The sequence below is a fragment of the Bos taurus genome, chromosome Y (genome assembly GCF_002263795.3).
Source record: "Bos taurus isolate L1 Dominette 01449 registration number 42190680 breed Hereford chromosome Y, ARS-UCD2.0, whole genome shotgun sequence".
NCBI classification, from domain to species: domain Eukaryota; kingdom Metazoa; phylum Chordata; class Mammalia; order Artiodactyla; family Bovidae; genus Bos; species Bos taurus.
In genome coordinates this window covers 13,081,828-13,103,902 of record NC_082638.1, presented here as the reverse complement: position 1 = coordinate 13,103,902, position 22,075 = coordinate 13,081,828, and the positions used below count along the sequence as shown (strand labels likewise).

Sequence of the window (22,075 nt, the reverse complement as noted above, 5' to 3'; positions counted from 1 at the left end):
TGTTTTTGTTTTAAATACATGAAGTACAGTTTTGTTTGAATAGAGATGTTATTTTAAAATACATTACCTGTTTTTCATACAGTTGTCTTAACACGTAAAAAGTATGTATGCCTGTGTGTGTGTGAGAGAGAGAGAGAGAACGAGAGAAGTGTAGAAAGGAAAAGTAACAACATATTTTGGTATTTTATGTTATTTGTAAGTTCAAAAGCTCTACTATACATATAATCTGTAGAGTGTTTTAGCAATGTGATTTTCAACTGTTTTCATGCCTTGAAGATCTCAGTATTAACTACATAGCCAGATTGAAATGGCTTTGTTATGGTATGGTCCTGTGTGCTGCTGAACTCTCCGAAGTGTCTCTGTTGTGCTGATCTAAGATAACCTGGCTCCGAAAGCCTGGTGTGGAGAAGTTGATGGAGAAGCTATGATGTGAGTTTGGACCAGACATGGAATTTAGTCAGTGGAGAACTGTGGCTTCTTGTCCCTGTTGAGGAAGAGGCATGAATTCACTCTAGGCATGGAGCCAAGACAGAAGGAACACTGTCTCAGAGTGTCTTTACCTAGCCCAGGGACATCTCAAGGAAGCCAACCGTTAAAATGCCTGTGTTTGGTGAGAGGCCCCTGCAAGCATCAAGCAGGCCCTGTGTATCATTGACTGCAGTTGGAGAAGCAGAGATAGTTAATAGAAAGAGGCCTGGTGCCTGCGGACCTCCTGTTGAGTGATCAAAAGGGGAATTTGATTCATTCCATCCCCTTTCCCATTTGGCTAGCCTTCAGTCACAGTGAAGTAGCCATATCTGTCTCAGTCATAGTAGTAGAGCAAGTTAAGATTCCCAAGGAAAAAAGCCTTGACATCCAGTTTTATTTGTACTGGACCCATAGTTTTAACTGAAAAAGATCAAACTCAAGGAATCTGTTCAGTTTATGAATTGGGCTAAATTTAGTTTTCTTACCCTTAAGCTACAATGGAGTTGTCCAAGAATAGTAAATGTATTGGATACAAAGGGTCCAGGGTGATTAAACCCTCTATAGAACTTTTCCTTACCTTCTCCAGTTACATGTATCTTACACTAGTTGAACATGTGAAGATTTCAGTTTTGTATCTTATATTGCCTTGGACACGAATATATTACAGTTAACAGTTAATTCTTTGTGTGTGTAATTTCCCATTTTGTCAAACTGAGTTTAGGTCTTACTTGACACAGTCTGATGTGCAGGAATTGTCTCGTTTATTTTAGTAATATCAGGTCATAGAGTTATTATCCTTACTCTACTCTATCCAACTATCTAGTCTGTGATTATACTTGGGGAAACCTTTTTCTTGAGGTCTCCAAGGTCTCTTTCACAGACCTGCAGGGTACCCTCTAAGTATTAGTTCCTGAACATCAGCACACTTGGCTTCCTCTGTGGGTTCCTGGAGTTGAGTCTCCTCCTGGAGTTGAATGCCATACCTTCTCCACTTCTGGCACAGATACCTAGCAAACTCTGTGCACCATTCAAGGAACCTGGGATCCTGGCTGTAGACCTATGCCAGGAGAAATCTTTCTGTTTCCTCTTCCTTTCTCCACCTCTTTGTCTCTCCCCACTATTTTTCCACCTCCTCCACTATTTATTTAAATCCTCTAAGCTTTCACAAAATGCTGGAAAGTGATAATCACCAAGGGGTTAGCATCCGTGTCAGAATTGGAGAGGAAGGACTACAGATGACTAAGCTGTAGTCAGTCTATTATCTCCATTTTAGGTAATTTCCTGACTGTAAATTCAAATACAAGTAAATTGTATTTATTTAATCAATGCTTGATTGATTGATTTACAGTTTGAATATTTTGCTAGGCCTTTCCAGTTAGTTTGCTTGGGCCAAAGCACTTTGCTAAGTGTCAGCTTAAACCACTTTTAGGTGTATAAAGTCTGTGTGTGTGTTCTGGTCTCAGGTGAAAACTATGTATAAATATATGTGCAGACTATTGCATTCTTATCTCCTTTATTCTATTTCTATAGTAAATATATGAAATGTTTTATTTATATGTTTTTATTGTTGCTTAGTATTATCAACACTGTTACTGCTGTTTGCTCTGAAGAATTGTCCTAAGGAGTACAAGTTGTATTTATTGCCCAATAAAAAGGTTCAAGAGATATGGTCCCTGACTCCTTCTCTTTTCCATTCTCTGTCATTCTACTCTACTATTTTCCCCACTGGTGCCCTGTTTTTGACAATACTGGCCTTGGTTTTCCTAAAGCAAATTCCATTTCTTCCCAATCCAAAGACTTTGCAACTGTCGTTCCTCTGGAAATGCTCTTCCCCTAGGCCTGCATGGCTTGCTATCTCCCTTGTTTGAGCTTCACCAATGCTCTTCAAATCACACAATGAAATCCTCAACCCCCTGCCTTTCCTCCTCCTCCTTAAAGGCACTTTAGGTCTCTACCCTTTTCTTCCCTCTCCAGCCTAAAGTTCATAGATTTTTACATACACACACAGACAAAAAACAAAACAAAACAAAACAAAACAAAACAAAAAACAACAACCCTGAGAAGAGATAATAACCTCAGGACTTTGCTTCTTAGAATTAACTTGAGTCAGTTTCTGTGCCTGAAAATAAAAGATAGTTACTAGTGAGTTGAGTTCTTTCAGGAGCTTCCTCTGTTTTTCTATTGATACCTCTATATTTTTTTCAATGACACTGTTTTGTTTACAAATGTATTAAATATCTGTCAAGATTACTATTTGTTATTGCCCTTTGTGAATTTCCTTGTTTACTTTGCTTGTTCTTGCAGGTAAAATTTATTGTTTCATTAATGTTTCCAAAACATTGTAAGTAAAATTACTACTTATAGAAATAAAATATTTTAAAATAATTATTTCTGCTGTCCATCTTTTTACAAATAATATGGCATATTTTTGTTTCTTTCCTTTTTTTTTTAAATAATCTTATTGTGTTGGCCAGAAATTCTAAACAGTGATGTGTAAATGGGTTTTCTTGTTCTTAGTACCATCAAAGGCAATGAGGATATGGCTTAATGAATTTCTATTTCTGTTTTTAGATTTTAAAGAGAATTGTTTTATTGGATAGTTTACAACATCTGTTGAGACATTTACTTTTCTTTCCTTCTCCCTTCCTTTCCTTTTCTTCCTTTCTTCCCCTGACTGTCTTCCTCTTTCTTTCTTTCCCTTTCTTTCCCCAGGTTTTGGCTGGACTGGACCTTTCCTGAAACAAAAGTAATTCCACTCAGGGTTGAATATTATCCTCTCAGAATCCCATTCCATTTCTCATTTCTAGTATTGGAATTAACCTCCTCTTCCCCTTATTATATTTGCCACAGTTGTGTCAATGACTAGCTGGACCTTTGTTGGCAAAGTAATGTCTCTGCATTTGAATATGCTATCTAGGTTGGTCATAACTGTCCTTCCAAGGAGTAAGCTTCTTTTAATTTCATGGCTGCAGTCACCATCTGTAGTAATTTTGGAGTCCAAAAAAATAAAGTCTGACACTGTTTCCACTGTTTCTCCATCTATTTCCCATGAAGTGATGGGACTGGATGCCATGATCTTCATTTTCTGAATGTTGAGCTTGAAGCCAACTTTTTCACTCTCCACTTTCACTTTCATCAAGAGGCTTTTTAGTTCCTCTTCACTTTCTGCCGTAAGGCTGGTGTCATCTGCATATCTGAGGTTATTGATACTTCTCCCAGCAATCTTGATTCCAGCTTGTGCTTCTTCCAGCCCAGCGTTGCTCATGATGTACTCTGCATAGAAGTTAAATGAGCAGGGGGACAATATACAGCCTTGATGTACTCCTTTTCATATTTGGAACCAGTCTGTTGTTCCATGTCCAGTTCTAACTGTTTCTTCCTGTCCTGCATACAGATTTCTCAAGAGGCAGGTCAGGTGGTCTGGTATTCCCATCTCTTTCCGAATTTTCCACAGTTTATTGTGATCCTCACAGTCAAAGGCTTTGCCATAGTCAATAAAGCAGAAATAGATGTTTTTCTGGAACTCTCTTGCTTTTTCTATGATCCAGCAGATATTGGCAATTTGATCTCTGGTTCCTCTGCCTTTTCTAAAACCAGATACCTATAGACTAACAATTCGAAAAGAGAAAAACAATAAGGAAACATTTCCATTCACCATTGTAACAAAAAGAAGAAAATACTTAGGAATAAATCTACCTAAGGAAACAAAATACCTATATACAGAAAATTATAAAACACTGATGAAAGAAATCAAAGAGGACATAAATAGATGGAGAAATATAACATGTTCATGTACTGGAAGTATCAATATAGTGAAAATGAGTATACTGCCTATAGCAATCGATAGATTCAAAGCAATCCCCATTAAGCTACCAATGGTATTTTTCACAGAACTATAACAAATAATTTCACAATTTGTATGGAAATAGCACAAGCCTCAAATAACCAAAGCAATCTTGAGAAATAAGAATGGACCTGAAGAAATCAACCTGGTTGACTTCAAGCTATACTACAAAGCTCTAATCATCAAGACAGTATGGTACTGGCACAAAGACAGAAATAGATCAATGGAACATAATAGAATGCCCATGGATTAGGCCACACACCTATGGTCAACCTCTCTTTGACAAGGAAACAATTATATACAGTAGAAAAAAAGACAATCTCTTTAACAAGTGGTGCTCGGAAAACTGGTCAACCATGTATAAAGGAATGAAACTGGCAATGAAATACCATGTCATACTGGTCAGAATGGATATTATCCAAAAGTATACAATCAATACATTCTGGAGAGGGTGTGGAGGAATGGAACCCTTTTACAGTGTTGGTGGGACTGCAAACTAGGACAGGAACTATGGAGAAGAGTGTGGATATTAGTTTAAAAAACTGGAAACAGAAACTCCATCTGACCTAGCAATCTCACTGGTGGTCATATACACCAAGGAAACCAGAGTTGAAAGAAACACATGTACCCCAATGTTTGTCAAAGCACTGTTTATAATAGCCTGGACATGGGTGCAACTTAGATGTCCATTGGCCAAAGAATGGATAAGAAATCTTTGGTACATATGCATAATGGAATATTACTCAGCCATTAAAAATAATTCATTTGAATCTGTTCTAATGAGGTGGATTAAACTGGAGCCTATTATACCTACTGAAGTAAGTCAGAATGAAAAACACCAATAGAGTATACTAACACATGTATATGGATTTTAGAAAGATAGGAATGATGACCCTTTATGTGAGACTGCAATACAGACACAAATGTACAGAACAGTATTTTGGACTCTGCAAAAGAAGGCTAGGGTGGGATGATTTGAGAGGTTAGCATTGAAACATGTATATTATCATAAGAGAAACAGATCTCCAGTTTGGATTTGATACATGAGAGAAGGTCCTCAGGGCTGGTGCACTGGGATGATCCTGAGGGATGGGATGGGGAGGGAGGTGGAAGGAATGTTCAGCACCAGGAACACATGTAAACCCATGGCTGACTCATGTCAATGTATGGAAAACCCACTACAATATTTTAAAGTAATTAGCCCCCAATTAAAATAAATAAAATTTTAAAAAATGAACTAAAAAAAAAAGCCTGCTGGGCTTCTCCAGTGATCCAGTGGCTTTAGAATTTCCCTGCCAATGCAGGGGACATGTGTTTGATCCTTGGTCTGAAGAGATGGCACATGCTACCAATGTAGATAACCCTTTTTGTCCCAACTACTTAATCTGGGTGCCCTAGGGCTTCTGCTTTGCAATAGAAGGGAGCAGCATGAGATGCTAGCTCACTGCAATGAAGAGTAGTCCCCACTTATGCAACTTGAGAAACTTTGTGCACAGCAATGAAGAAAGTGCAGCCATAAATAAATAAATAAATTCCAAAAATTATAAATAAATGACTTCTAGATTTTTAAATTTCTTCCATGTAATATGAATTTCCTGTATTTCATTGAATATCCAGATGTTGAATTGATTGCTTGAGTATGGAAATCCTATCTTTCAAATATAAAAATCAAGGGCACTATTCCCAAATGAAATATAAATTCTCTACATTTCACATATAAGTATTTTGGTGTAGATTTTCCTATTAAATTCAGCTCAGTTCAGTCGCTCAGTGGTGTCCAACTCTTTGTGACCCCATGAATTGCAGCACGCCAGGCCTCCCTGTCCATCACCAACTCCCGGAGTTCACTCAGACTCACATCCTTCGAGTCAGTGATGCCATCCAGCCATCTCATCCTCTGTCGTCCCCTTCTCTTCCTGCCCCCAATCACTTCCAGCATCAGAGTCTTTTCCAATGAGTCAACTCTTCGCATGAGGTGGCCAAAGTACTGGAATTTCAGCTTTAGCATCATTCCTTCCAAAGAAATCCCAGGGCTGCTCTCCTTCAGGATGGACTGGTTGGATCTCCTTGCAGTCCAAGGGACTCTCAAGAGTCTTCTCCAACACCACAGTTCAAAAGCATCAATTCTTTGGCGCTCAGCCTTCTTCACAGTCCAACTCTCACATCCATGCATGACCACAGGAAAAGCCATAGCCTTGAATAGCCGGACATTTGTTGGCAAAGTAATGTCTCTGCTTTTGAATATGCTATCTAGGTTGGGTGTAACTTTCCTTCCAAGGAGTAAGCTTCTTTTAATTTCATGGCTGCAGTCACCATCTGCAGTGATTTTGGAGTCCAAAAAAATAAAGTCTGACACTGTTTCCACTGTTTCTCCATCTATTTCCCATGAAGTGATGGGACTGGATGCCATGATCTTCATTTTCTGAATGTTGAGCTTGAAGCCAACTTTTTCACTCTCCCCTTTCACTATCATCAAGAGACTTTTTAGTTCCTCTTCACTTTCTGCCATAAGGGTGGTATCATCTGCTATCTGAGGTTATTGATACTTCTCCCGGCAGTCTTGATTCCAGCTTGTGCTTCTTTCAGTCCAGCACTTCTCATGATATATTCTGCATAGAGGTTAAATAAGCATCGTGACAATACACAGCCTTGACTTTCTCCTTTTCCTATTTGGAACCAATCTGTTGTTCCATGTCTAACTGTTGCTTCCTGTCCTGCATACAGATTTCTCAAGAGGCAGGTCAGGTGGCCTGGTAGTCCCATCTCTTTCAGAATTGTTCACCGTCATTTTCCTATATGAGTCTCTAAATTTCACATAGGAAAATATAGGTGTCAATTGTATTTGAAAGTTGGAATTCTCTTTGATTCACATTTGAAATTCAGGATGATCATGCTTCCTATTGCAAACGTGGAATTCCTTAATTTTGTATGAAAATTTGAATGTAGATTTTCATAGATTAACAATGCAAATTTCTGCATTTCAAATCCTTACCATTGAAGCTACCAGGGAACTTCAATAGTTTTAGGAAAACATCCAAGATTTTCTAAAATTAACACCCAGAAGAGGTGCCCTTTTCATGATAGCTGCCTGTGATGTAAAACAGGAAGTCAGGAGATACGTGGGTAACAGGCAAGTTTGGACTTGGGTACAAAATGTTGCAGAACGAAGGCTAAATTCAGAGTTTTCCAAATACAAATGTTAAACATGGAAACACAACAGTGTTCTTGGGCTCCAAAATCATTGGGGACAGTGATTACAGCCATGAAAATAGACCACTCTTGCTCCAAGAAAGAAAACCTATGACAAACCTAGACACAATATGCTGAGAAGCAGAGACATCACTTTGTGGACAAAGGTCCATTTAGGCTAAGCTAGTTTTTCCTCCCCCCACCCCCCAGGGGATATGTATGGATGTCCATCTTGCGTGACCCTACAAAACATGGCTTAGTTCCACTGATTTAGACAAGTGGGGGTTCATGTGATGGATTGGTTAAGTTTCTGTGATGGTGGTTTCAATGTTTCTGCCCTCTAATGTCCTCTCTTAGCACCTAGCATCTTACTGGGATTTCTCTTACCTTGGATGTGGAGTATCTCTTCACTGCTGCTACTGCAAAGCACAGCTGCTGCTCCTTACCTTGGACGTGGGATATCTCCTCTTGACTGCTGGCTGCTCCAGTGCTACAGAGCCACAGCTTGCTGCTCTAGCAAATTAGGGAAACTCAGTAATGGCCACAGGAATGGAATGTCAGTATTCATTCCAATCCCAAAAAGAGGTAATGCCAAAGAATACTCAAAATGCTACACAACTGCCTTCATCTCATGCACTAGTAAAGTAATACTCAAAATTCTCCAAGGCAGGCTTCAACAATATGTGAACTGTGAACTTCCAGATGTTCAAGCTGATTTTGAAAAAGGCAGAGGAACCAGAAATCAAATTGCAAACATCTGCTGGATCTCTTAAAAAGCAAGAGAGTTCCAGAAAAACATCTGTTTCTGCTTTATTGACTATGCCAAAGACTTTAACTCTATGGATCACAATAAACTGTGAAAAATTCTACAAGGAATGGGAATATCAGACCACCTGGCCTGTCTCTTGATAAATCTGGATGCAGGTCAATAATCAACAGTTAGAACAAGGCATGGAAGAACAGGCTGGTTCAAATAGGAAATGGAGTAGGTCAAGGCTGTATTGTCACCCTGTTTATTTAACTTATATGCATAAGACATCATGAGAAACACTGGGTTGTGTGAAGTATGAGCTGGAATTAAGATTGCACAGAGAAATATCAATAAATGCAAATATGCAGATGACATCACCCTTATGGCAGAAAAAGCAGAAGATCTAAAAGCCTCTTGATGAAAGTGAAAGAGAGAGTGAAAAAATGACTTAAAATTCAACATTCAGAAAACTAAGATCATGGTATCTGGTCCCATCACTTCATGGCAAATAGATAGGGAAACAATGTTAGACTTTATTTATTTTGTTGGTGGATGGTGGGTCCAAATCACTGTAGATGGTGACTGTAGCCATGAAATTAAAAGATGCTTCCTCTTTGAAAGAAAATTTATGAGCAATCTACACTGTCTATTAAAAAGCAGAGACATTACTTTGGCAACAAAGGTCTGTCTAGTCAAGGCTATTGATTCTCCAGTAGTCAATAGGGATGTGAGAGTTGGACTATATAGAAAGCCGAGAGAAGAATAAATGATGCTTTTGAACTGTGATTTTGGAGAAGACTCTTGAGAAACCCTTGGACTGCAGGAGATCCAATCATTCCATCTTAAGGAGATCATTCCTGGGTGTTCATTTGAAAAACTGCTGCTGAAGCTGAAACTCCAATACTTTACCCAACTGATGAGAAGGGCTGACTCATGGGAAAATACCCTGATGCTGGGGAAGATTGAGGGCAGGAGAACAAGGGGATGACAGAGGATGAACTGGTTGGATGGCATAGCAAACTCAATGGGCATGAGTTTCGGTAGGCTCCGGGAGTTGGTGATGGTCATGGAGACCTGGACTCCTGTGGTCCAGAGAGTCGTATATGACTACAAGAATGAACTGAACTGATCTGAGCCGATGTATGGATGTGAGAGTTCAACTACGAAGAAGGCTGAGTGCCAAAGACTGGGGTTTTGAACCTGTCTTGAAGGTGACTACTGAGAGTCCCTTGGACAGCAGGAGTTCAACCCAGTCAACCCTAAAAGAAACTAACTGTAAATGTTCATTGGAAGGTCTGATGCTGAAGCTCAAGCTCCAATATTTTGGCTAAAGGACTCATGAGAAGAGACTGTCAGTCTACCTTGTCATGAAACATTATTGGCTCTAATGTGGGAAAGACTGAATGCAAGAGAAGAAGAGGGCAACAGAAGTTGAGTTGCTTTGACATGCTGGAATCTTTTGACTCAACAAAGATGAGTCTGAGCAAAGTGTTGGAGACACTTTGGTTGGTAAGGCTGCAGTGCTTCTGTCCACTGTGTTACAGAGTTGGAACTGGTCAGTCAACTGAAAATCAGCAAAAACTCTGTCTCATACATGTCGGAGAAGGCAATGGCACCCCACTCCAGTACTCCTGCCTGGAATATCCCATGGAAGGAGGAGCCTGGTAGGCTGCAGTCCATGGGGTCGCTAAGAGTCAGACACGACTGAGCAACTTCACTTTCACTTTTCACTTTCATGCATTGGAGAAGGAAATGGCACCCCACTCCAGTACTCTTGCCTGGAGAATCCCAGGGATGGTGGAGCCGTCTATAGGGTCACACAAAGTCGGACCCTACTGAAGTGACATAGCATAGCATATATGTCAATCAGGAGGAGGATTTTGAACCTGAAATACGGAATTTTCTATATCTCCTTAGGAAAATTAGATGCTTCTTTATGAATTATGGACATCTCTCCATTTCATTTATGAAAGTCTGGGTGGATACTTCACTTCTTAATCCATGAGAGATTCAATTATTCAGGAACCAAATTTTAATACAACTATGTTTACATGTAATATGGTGTATTGTACACTTCAAATGTGAAAATCAGGGTATACATGTCCTTATGGGACATGCCATTAGAAAATCTGGGTGTCCATTTTCCTATATTAAAGATGAAATTCTCTGTATTTCCGAGACCAAAAACTGAGCACAGTTTTTGTTACATGAAATATGTAATTGTTTTTATTTCCCTTTTGAAAATACAGGTTTAAACTTTCCAGTATGATAGATGGAATCTGTGGAATTCATGCATTAAAAGGTGGGTCCTTGACAATCTAACATGAATTATGGAATGCACGTTATTTCATGTATAAAAATCAAGGCACATATTTTCTTGCATGAAATGTGGTATTCTCAAATGAATGTTAAAGTTTAATGCCAAACAAATTTCTGTAAAATAATTATCCATCAGTTAAATATGTACACTAACAAAGTTGCTCAAAACATAGTATTCCTTATATTTTATATTTCATCATCTAGATGTAGATGTTTCTAACTGAAATAGGAAATTCTCTATATCTCACGTATGTAAATCCGCAAGCAGAGTCTCCAATACACAGTAGTGAATTCTCTATATTTGATGTAAGAAAAACTGCTGAGGAATCTTGGACATGGCAAAGTGGGATTTTTATTCTTTTCACATGTGAAAACCAGGCTACAATTTGTCTTATAAGATATGAACTGTACATATTTCAGATATGAAAACTTGAATGAAGCAATTTTACATGAAATATACATTTAGTCAAAGCCTTTGTTTATCCAGAAGTCATGTATGGATGTGAGAGATTGACTATAAAGTAAGGTGAGCAGGAAAATTAATGCTTTTGAACTGTGGTGTTGGAGAAGGCTCTTGAGAATCTCTTGGATGGCTAGGAGAAGTCCAATCAGTCCATCCTAAAGGACATCAATCCTGAATATTCTTTGCAAGGACTGGGGCTAAAAGTGAAACTCCAATAACTTTGGCCACCTGATGTGAAGAACTGACACATTGGAAAGGATCCTGATGCTGGGAAAGGTTCAAGGCCAGAGGAGGAGGGACAAATGAGGATGAGAAGATTGGATGGCATCACTAAATCAATGGACATGAGTTTGAGTAAACTCAGTGAGTTGGTGATGGACAGGGAGGCCTGGCATGCTGCAGTTTATGTGGACACAAAGATTTGAACATGACTGAGCCACAAAACTGAACTGAACTGAACATGGCCCTGTCCATCAGAACAAGAACCAGCTTCCCCCTCAGTTAGTCTCTCCCATTAGGAAGCTTCCACAAGCCTCTTATTCTCACCATCAGAGGGAAGACAGAATGAAAATCATAATCACCAAAAACTAACCAAATTGATCACATGGCCCATAGCCTTGTCTAACTCAATGAAACTATGAGTAATGGGTGTAGGGCCACCCAAGATGGACAGGTCATGGTGAAGCGTTCTGACAAAACTTGGTCCTTGGAGAAGGAAATGGAAAACCTCTTCAGTATTCTTGCTTTGAGAAACCCATTAGCAGCATGTTATGGCAAGATATAGCGTACAGAAAGAGGAACTCCCAAGGGTGGCAGGTGCCTGATATGCTACGGGAGATCAGTTGAGAAGAAATTACAGCAAGAATGAAGGCATGGAACCAGAGCAAAAACAGCACCCAGGTGCAGATATGACTGTTGATGGAATGAGGTCTGATGCTTTAAAGGATAATGCTGCCATACAACCCAGCAATCCCACTGCTGGGCATACACACCAAAGAAACCAGAATTGAAAGAGACACGTGTACCCCAATGTTCGTTGCAGCACTGTTTATAATAGCCAGGACATTGAAGCAACTTAGATGCCCATCAGCAGATGAATGGATAAGAAAGCTGTGGTACAAATACACAATGGAGTATTACTCAGCCACTAAAAAGAATACATTTGAATTAGTTCTAATGAGGTGGATGGAACTGGAGCCTATTATACAGAGTGAAGTAAGCCAGAAAGAAAAACACCAATACAGTATACTAACACATATATATGGAATTTATAAAGATGGTAACAATAAACCTGTATGCGAGACAGCACAAGAGATATAGATTTATAGAACAGTCTTTTGGACTCTGTGGGAGAGGGAGGGGGGATGATTTGAGAGAGTGGCATTGAAACATATATAATATCATATAAGAGAAGAATTGCCAGTCCAGGTTCGATGCAGGATACAGGAAGCTTGGGCCTGGTGCACTGGGATGACCCAGAGAGATGGTATGGGGAGGGAGGTGAGAGGAGCATTCAGGATGGGGAACACGTATACACCCGTGGAAGATTCATGTTGATGTATGCCAAAACCAATACAATATTGTAAAGTAATTAGCCTCTAATTACTTTAATTACTCTAATTATGGCAGCCCACCAAGCTCCCCCATCCTTGGGATTCTCCAGGCAAGAACACTGGAGTTGGTTGCCATTTCTTTCTCCAATACATGAAATTGAAAAGTGAAAGTGAAGTCGCTCAGTTATGTCTGACCCTCAGCAACCCCATGGACTCCAGCCTTCCCGGCTCCTCCATCCATGGGATTTTCCAGGCAAGAGTACTGGAGCGGGGTGCCATTGCCTTCTCCGATGACCAACCTAGACAACATATTAAAAAGCAGAGACATTACTTTGCCAACAAAGCTTCATCTAGTCAAGGCTATGTTTTTTCCACTAGTACTGTATGGATGTGAGAGTTGGACTGTAAAGAAAACTGAGCACTGAAGAAGTAATGATTTTGAACTGTGGTGTTGGAGAAGACTCTTGAGAGTCCCTTGGGCTACAAGGAGATCCAATCAGTCCATCGTAAAGGAGATCAGTCCTGGTGTTCATTGGAAGGACTGATGTTTGAGCTGAAATTCCAATATTTTGGCCACCTGATGTGAAGAGCTGACCCATTTGAAAAGACCCTGATGCTGGGAAACATTGAGGGCAGACAGAGAAAGGGATGACAGTGGATGAGGTGGTTGGATGGCATCACTGACTCAATGGACATAAGTTTGGGTGGACTCCGGGAGTTGAACAGAGAGGCCTGGCATGCTGCAGTCCATGGGGTCACAAAGAGTCGAACACGACTGAGTGACTAACTTGAACTTAGCCTCTTTTCAAGTGTTTTTTCATCATCTGTATGACTTCTTTGGGGAAATGTCTATTTGGATCTGCCTGTTTTTTTACTGAGTTTTTTCTTTTCTTTTTTTTTTTTCTTTTTTGATACTGGGCTACATAGCTGTTTGTATATTTTGGAAAATAATTCCTTGATAATTAATGGAAAGTATATGTGAAGAACAGGGAACTGTCCTCCATGCTCTGTGATGACCTAAATTTAGAAGGAAATTAAATGAAAGAGGTTATGTTTATACACTTGCACACCTAATGTGATTTGCTGTACAGCAGAAAGAAACACAACATTGTTAAGCAACTACATATGTACATAATCTAGACTCCATTTAAAGAAAGTTCTAAATGAAGCAGAAATAATCTACACTAATAGAACTGAGAACAGGGCTGGCATGGGGAAGGACAGTGTGGGGAAGGGTACCAAAGAAATTCTCTAGTATGATGGGGAAAAAAAATTTTTTTCAGTGAGCATTAGATAGATAATCTAGGTGAAGTTTCAGAAATATTTATGAAATATAAATTTCAAACAGGGTCTTGCTAAGTGGCTCTATGTATTTATAAATTTACTAGATAATGTCATATTGTCCTTCAGAAAGTTGCATCACACTATGCTTTCACAACCCTGCTGAAACACTCCTTTTCCAATTCATCATCCTCCATTTGGAGGAAAAACTTGGTATATTTCAACTTTGTCATTGAACTTTGGCAATTTGCATGGTGAGAAATCATATTCCATTATTGTTTTTGTTTCCCTTTCTTTTATTACCAAGTAGGTCTGACATTTATTCCTGATTTTTGGTAATTTTCTTCTTTTTTTCTGGGTAATTTGTATTTCTTGGTATTCTTGTTTACTTCACAATTCTCTTCTATTGGGTTGTTAATCTTAACTTTGGACTCTGCATAAATGAGGTAAATGAGTCATTTGTCAGCTATCTTCCAAATATTTCTCAATTGTCATTTTATAATTCCTTGTTTATTATCTATTCAGCCATGTAGGAGTTTTTCTACAAAGAAAGTTATGTAAATTTTCCCTTTTAAGCTTCTGGACAAAGAGCATGTAAAATAAGAAATTTTAAAAGTGGCCCAAAATTCTAGAAAGCTAGAGGGTGTGGTTAAAAGAATCGGGAGGGTTCAACTCTCTCTGAGTTGCTCCCCATCCTCCCCTAGAGGTGTCAGGATGAGGCTTGTGATGTCAAGGCTCACCCAGGGCCACCGTTGGCTGTGGAAGTTACTCGCTGACCTCATAAAGTGTAAGGGTGTGGCCACCTGGGGAAGGGTATATATAGGGGTGCTCAGGGACTCTGGAGTAGACCACTGCAAGTCTTCAAAATGACTAAGATGACTGGGAAGCCACAAGGCTTTAGAGCTGTTATGGAACAGCGGACTCTAGATACCCAGAAGGAAAAGATGAAGACCTCCCATCAACTGAGGTCCAAAGGATGTGTCAAGGTGAGCTGAACCCACCTAAGCTCCTCATGTCTTTCTCTGATTTAATTAGTATGATCATATCTAGGTTCATCCATGTTGAAAAAAAATAGCATTATTTCATTCTTTCTTATGGCTAATATTCCATTGTATGCATAATATATCTGTCTTTATCCATTCACCTATCTATGGGCATTTAAGGTTGTTTCCATGTCTTTGCTACTGTACATTGTGCTACTATAAACACTGTTGTGCATATCATTTTTTGATGGGAGTTTTCATCTTATTGGATATATGCCCAGTAGTGTTATTGTTGGATCATATAGTAACTGTATTTTTAGAGTTTTATAAAACTCTATACCAGGAAGGAGATGATGGGCAGGAGGTTCAAAAGGAGGGGATATATGTATACATATGGCTGATTCATGCTGAGGTTTGAAAGAAAACAACAAAATTCTGTAAATAAATTACCCTTTTGTAAAAAAAAATAATAATTATAAAAGAACTGCTTACTGTTTTCAATAGTGGCTGCATCAGTTTCTTGATTTTCATGTATAGTAGTGGTAGTGAAAGTCACTCAGTCATGTCCGACTCCTTGCGACCCCATGGATTATACAGCCCATGGAATTCTCCAGGCCAGAATACTGGAGTGGGTAGCCTTTTCCTTCTCCAGGGGATCTTCCCCACACAGGGATCGAAACCAGGTCTTCTGCATTGCAGGCAGATTCTTTCTTTGCCAGATGAGCCACAAAGGAAGCCTGATTTTTCATGTATGGTGCTGCTGCTGCTAAGCCACTTCAGTAGTGTCCGACTCTGTGAGACTCCATAGATGGCAGCCCACCAGGATCACCCATCCCTGGGATTCTCCAGGCAAGAACACCGGAGTGGGTTTCCATTTCCTTCTCCAATGCATGAAAGTAAAAAGTGAAAAGGAAGTCATTCAGTCCTGTTCGACTCTTCGCGACCCCATGGACTGCAGCCTACCAGGCTCCTCTGTCCATGGGATTTTCCAGGCAAGAGTACCAGAGTGCGGTGCCATTTTAGGATGTTGTTAATCTTCCTGCAGTACATGGTTGACTTACATGTTTTTTTTTCAAAATATTCTTTTTAAGTATATATTCATAGGAGTAGAGATGTCAGGTCATATGGTCAGTCTCTTGTATTCTTTAAAAGGCACTTTGTAGTAACATTTATAATGGCTCCTACCAAATATATCTCACTGGTGCCATAAAGATTCCCCTTTAAAAATGTTTCTCTACCATGTCTTCTCTGTATAATATCTGATACTTTTTCACTACTCAGAGGTGATACCTCATTAGTATAGTTTGTGTATCTATAATAATACACTGGGCTTCTCAGGTGGTACTGTCGTTAAGAATCTGCCTGCAAAGGCAGGAGTCAAAGGAGATGTGATTTGGGAAGATCCCCTGGAGGAGGAAATGGCAACTCACTCCAGAATTCTTGCCTGGAAAATTGCAAGGACAGAGGAACTTGATGGGCTATGGTCTCTGGGATCACAAAGAAATGAACCAAAAAAATTCTCAATAACTCACTATAATGAGTGTATTTCATGTGCTTTTAAAGAAATACTGATAATTGTATTTACCTGTTGGTATTTTCTTCCAGATACGGTGCGCTATTTGACATTTTTCATTCACACGAAAGAGTTAGCAATTTTTTGTTTTTTGTTTTTTTAATTAATTTATTTTATTATTATTATCATTTACTTCATAATATTGTAGCGGTTTTGCCATACATCAACATTCATCCACTACGGGTGTACACGTGTTCCCCACCCTGATCCCCCCTCCCACCTCCCTCCCCATACCATCCCTCTGGGTCATCCCAGTGCACCAGCCCCAAGCTTCCCGTATCCTGCATCGAACCTGGACTGGAGATTCGTTTCTTATATGATATTATACATGTTTTAATGCCATTCTCCCAAATCATCCCTCCCTCCCTCTCCCACAGGGTCCAAAAGACTGTTCTATACATCTGTGTCTCTTTTACTGTCTCGCATACAGGGTTACCATCTTTCTAAATTCCCTATATATGTGTTAGTATAGTGTATTGGTGTTTTTTTCTTTCTGGCTTACTTCACTCTGTATAATAGGCTCCAGTTCCATCCACCTCATTAGAACTGATTCAAATGCATTCTTTTTAATGGCTGAGTAATACTCCATTGTGTATATGTACCACAGCTTTCTTATCCACTCATCTGCTGATGGACATCTAGGTTGCTTCCATGTCCTGGCTATTAGAAACAGTGCTGTGAAGAACATTGGGGTACACGTGTCTCTTTCAGTTCTGGTTTCCTGGGTGTGTATGCCAGCAGTGAGATTGCTGGGTCGTATGGCAGTTCTCTTTCCAGTTTTTAAAGGAATCTCCACACTGTTCTCCATAGTGGCTGTACTAGTTTGCATTCCCACCAACAGCGTAAAAGGGTTCCCTTTTCTCCACACCCTCTCCAGCATTTATTGCTTGTAGACTTCTGGATCACAGCCATTCTGACTGGCGTGAAATGGTACCTCATTATGGTTTTGACTTGCATTTCTCTAATAATGAGTGATGTTGAGCATCTTTTCATGTGTTTGTTAGCCATCTGTATGTCTTCCTTGGAGAAATGTCTATTTAGTTTTTTGGCCCATTTTTTGATTGGGTCGTTTTATTTTTCTGGAATTGAGCTGCAGGAGTTGCTTGTATACTTTTGAGATTAGTTGTTTGTCAGTTGTTTCATTTGCTATTATTTTCTCCCATTCTGAAGGCTGTCCTTTCACCTTGCTTATAGTTTCTTTTGTTTTGCAGAAGCTTTTAAGTTTAATTAAGTCCCATTTGTTTATTTTTGGTTTTATTTCCAATATTCTGGAAGGTGGGTCATAGAGGATCCTGCTGTGATGTATATCGGAGAGTGTTTTTCCTATGTTCTCCTCTAAAGACAGATATCATTTTAAAGTCCAGAAGCCTTGGAAATATTAAGTGATTCTGTTGGGTTTTTTTTTTTGTTTGTTTGTTTGTTTGTTTTAAGCAGTTTGAGCTGTTTTTAACTGTTGATGTTTTCTTCCTGAGAGTGTCCTGGATTTCATTTTCACTTTTTTTTTTTTTCTGGATGAGTGACTCCTGTCATGTTCAAGGGTAGGTGTCATGTCAAGTCCAGCAATAGGACCTTGTGTATATCAGATGTCCATCAGTGATAGTTTTAAGTCTGCTGTTACAGAGAAAACCCCCCATGCTGCAAGGCTTTATTATTTGCTCCTCTTTTAGGATGGCCTGTGATGTCTGAGAGTTTTTGTCAGGCCTGGAAGTACATTAGAGTAGAATGAGCTAGAAGATGCCACCAAACCTGATGTTTCCTCACTCTTGGATCTTTGATTTAAGTGTTCATATTCTCTTTAAGTTGAAGACAAGGATGAGTTGGTTTTACGTGTACAGATTCTTGTTCTGAGACACTGAGACTACTTTATGTATTCAGCTGTGCTTGCTTTTCCCTACATATTATTAAAAATTGTTTTGTCTACCACTCTTGCTGCAATAGGTTTATATGGATTATGTATTTAACATGTATCTGTGGGAAGAAATTAATACCAAGTTCCAGATGTATGCCTTTCATCCACCAAGGTCCTCAGCTGCCCATAAGTTTCTTGCCAGATTGGATGTCCACGTCACATTTGTGTGGGTGCTCACTGCAGTGGATTTCTGTATCCCACCACTCCATTGTATCCCATGATGTTTCTTGAAATGTTCCTTCATTCAGTGTGATGATCTCTGGATTTATCCCTAACGGTGAAGAGGGCCTACTTTCAAATTTCAATCCTTGATTCAAACTTCATTCCAGACCTATATCGTACTTGTTTATCCATTCCTCTATCCACGTGTACTATCTTAACTTTCATTTCTTTGATGTTCTGAATTTTGTGGCAGGACCTAGTTTGGGGTGGGTGGTGTTGGAAATCTGTTCATGTCTGAAATACTCCAGGAGAGGATCTGATTTATCATACTGTCTCTGCCTCTTTATTTATTTTTCTCTCATGGGAGTGCACTTTTCTAGTCATGCTCATACAGCAGCCTCTGTGTTATTCCCAAGTCTGGTTGTAAATGAGAGTAAAATGAGATACAGGTAGTCACCAAAAGTTTTGGTTGTTTACTCTATGATCTTTTTTTTTTTAGGTGAAACTTTATTGTTTTAAGACTATCAACACCATTGTAGTTATTGCATGGAAACAGTTCCAACTTCATTTTCACAAATACGTGGAGGAATTCAGCTGTAGTTATTGTCAGAGATATCTTTTGGAATCTGTTGAGTACATGTCTCTTGATACAGGAGGTCCATGTGGATTATGAATTGCATAGGTATTTGTGGTTATAGCTTTATTCCAGTCTTCACCTTTTGGCCTCTCACCCACCAATACCCTTTGCTAACTGTAATTTTCTTACCAAGAGTGTTAAGTCCATTTCACTTTTCTTTGGGTACTCATTCCATCAATATGTTTTTTTAATCCCCTCTGGAAGGCATATTTTGTAATATCTCTTTAATCCTCCCTTCTTTACTTACTGTGATTCGCTCTAGATTTCTGAATATGCCCGCAAATGGCTTTTTTTTTTTTGCATTATCATAATGTCAGAGTCATATTTATTGTGTCTCTATGTCCCGTATGTTTCTCTTTTCGTTTGTAGCCAGCGATTCTCTTTCCTTTCATCGCTTGGGCACTGTGAATGCTGTTGCAGGGCATGTTTGTAGAGGTGGGAGTGTTGTCGTGTGTTTTCCAAGATCTGTTGATTGCTCAAATCCTCTGGGAGTGGAACTGCCATATGACATCATCTGTCTCATTTTGTGGTTCCAAGGCACTTTGACAGTCATGCTTATAAAGTCGCTAACCACTTACCTCCCACCAGTGGCATACAGGGGTCCCCTTTACTAACATTGCTCTACTCTTTCTTGTCTGTAGAGTTTTGGATAATGGCCTTTTTGGTTGCTCATTAGTGATATTGCCTTGCAGTTTAACTTTTCAATTCACTGATAATAGAGCAAATGAAGCACATTTCCAGAGGCTTCTTTCTAAGCATTGATTAAGTATTTACCTGTTGATGTTTCCTTCCTGATCATTCGGTTTGTGCCCGTTGTTTTTTTGTTTTTGTTTTTGTTTTTGGTGTGCCACCCCTGGCCATTTTCTAAGGGTAGTTGTCATTAAAGCCTGGACACCTTGTTTATAGTCAGTGTCCATCAGCCCAAGGTTTAAGGTTGCTTTTCCTGAGCGTGGCAACAAGGCATCAGCATTTCTTCGGGTTCTCCTCTTGTTACCATGGTAACTGCATCTTTAGAAGTATGTGGCATTTCCACTTGTAAATGACAGTAGTATGAGATAGAGGAAGCCCCTGAATGCTGTGTCTCCTTCCTACTCGGTTTTATTGTAGTTCATATTTCTTTTTTGAGGAAGGTGATGAACATTGTTGCCTTTGTTGTGGCTGTACAGATTATTCAGATTCCTGCTCCCTTACACCAATACACAGACATTCAGCAATGGTTATTTCCTCCGACCTGCTCTCAGAAAGTGTGTAGTATATCACTCTTGCTAAATCAGCCCCTGTGGATTATATATTTGACAGGTATTTTTGGGAATCCATGAATTTCAGCCTACCAATGTAAGTCTTCCTCTCACATACCCGCTTTGCTAAGCATCAGGGAGTTCCCATCACTGGGTGTCCATTTTACCTTGGTCGGAGTACTCACTCTCAGCAATCTTGTCTGTCCCATTTAAAAGGTAAATCCTATAACACATCTCTCATCTTCCCTTCTTCACTGATTCTGGTTATCACTTATCTGTACCTCTGAGGACATTATTTCCTTGTTTCAATGTGTGAATCATATTTCTTCATGAACCCGAATCCCATTCCTTGATCCATTCATCTCTTCCTCATTGTGTACTTTGTTTACTTTCATCTCTGGACATTGGGAATGCTGCTGCAGTGCATGCTCTCTTGAATGTGGTTTTCAAAACCTGTGTCTTTCTGAAGTATCCTAGGAGTGGAATACCAGACCACCTGACCTGCCTCTTGAGAAATCTGTATACAGGTCAGAAAGCAACAGTTAGAACTGGACATGAAACAACAGACTGGTTCCAAATAGGAAAAGGAATACATTAAGGCTGTATATTGTTACCCTGCTTACTTAACTTATATGCAAAGTACATCATGAGAAACGCAAGGAAGGAGGAAGCACAAGCCGGAATCAAGATTGCCAGGAGAAATATCAATAACTTCAGATATGCAAATGACACCACCCTTATGGCAGAAAGTGAAGAGAAATTAAAAAGCCTCTTGATGAAAGTGAAAGAAGAGAGTGAAAAAAAGTTGGCTTAAAGCTCAACATTCAGAAAACGAAGCTCATGGCATCTGGTCCCATCACTTCGTGGCAAATAGATGGGGAAACATTGGAAACAGTACCTGACTATTTTTCTGGGCTCCAAAATCACCACAGATGGTGATTGCAGCCATGAAATTAAAAGACACTTGTTCCTTGGAAGGAAAGTTATGACCCACATAGACAGCATATTAAGCAGAGACATTACTTTGCCAACAAAGGGCCATCTAGTCAAGGCTATAGTTTTTCCAGTAGTCATGTATGGATGTAAGAGTTGGACTGTAAAGAAAGCTGAGCCAGGAAGAATTGATGCCTTTGAACTGTGGTGTCGGAGAAGACTCTTGAGAGTCCCTTGGACTGCCAAGAGATCCAACCAGTCCATCCTAAAGGTGATTAGTCCTGGGTATTCACTGGAGGGACTGATGTTGAAGCTGAAACTCCAATATTTTGGCCACCTGATGCGAAGAGCTGACTCATTTGAAAAGACCCTGATGCTGGGAAAGACTGAGGGCAGGAGGAGAAGGGGATGTCAGAGGATGAGATTTTTGGATGGCATCACTGACTCGATGGACATGGGTTTGGGTGAACTCCGGGAGATGGTGATGGACAGGGAGGCCTGGCGTGCTATGGTTCATGGGGTCACAAAGAGTTGGACACAACTGAGCGACTGAACTGAACTGAACTAGGAGTGGAGAGGCCATGTCATACTTTCTAAGTTTTTTCTATAAAGACAAGTGGACAGTGATTCTTATACTGGTTCCTCTCATTGATATTCCTGATAGCCATAAAAGGAACCCCTGACTATTGTTAATCTACTATGTCTGGTCTGGTCCGTTTTCCATGGTGGCCTTTTCCAGTACTCAGAGTTGATGTCTCGTGGCAATTTGGAT

The 22,075-nt window shown here is 39.7% G+C and overlaps 1 pseudogene; it reads left to right on the top strand.

Moving 5' to 3' along the window:
* Positions 1-22,075, top strand: part of LOC132344427 (zinc finger protein 280B-like) — a 39,117-nt pseudogene that overhangs the window by 1,744 nt on the left and 15,298 nt on the right.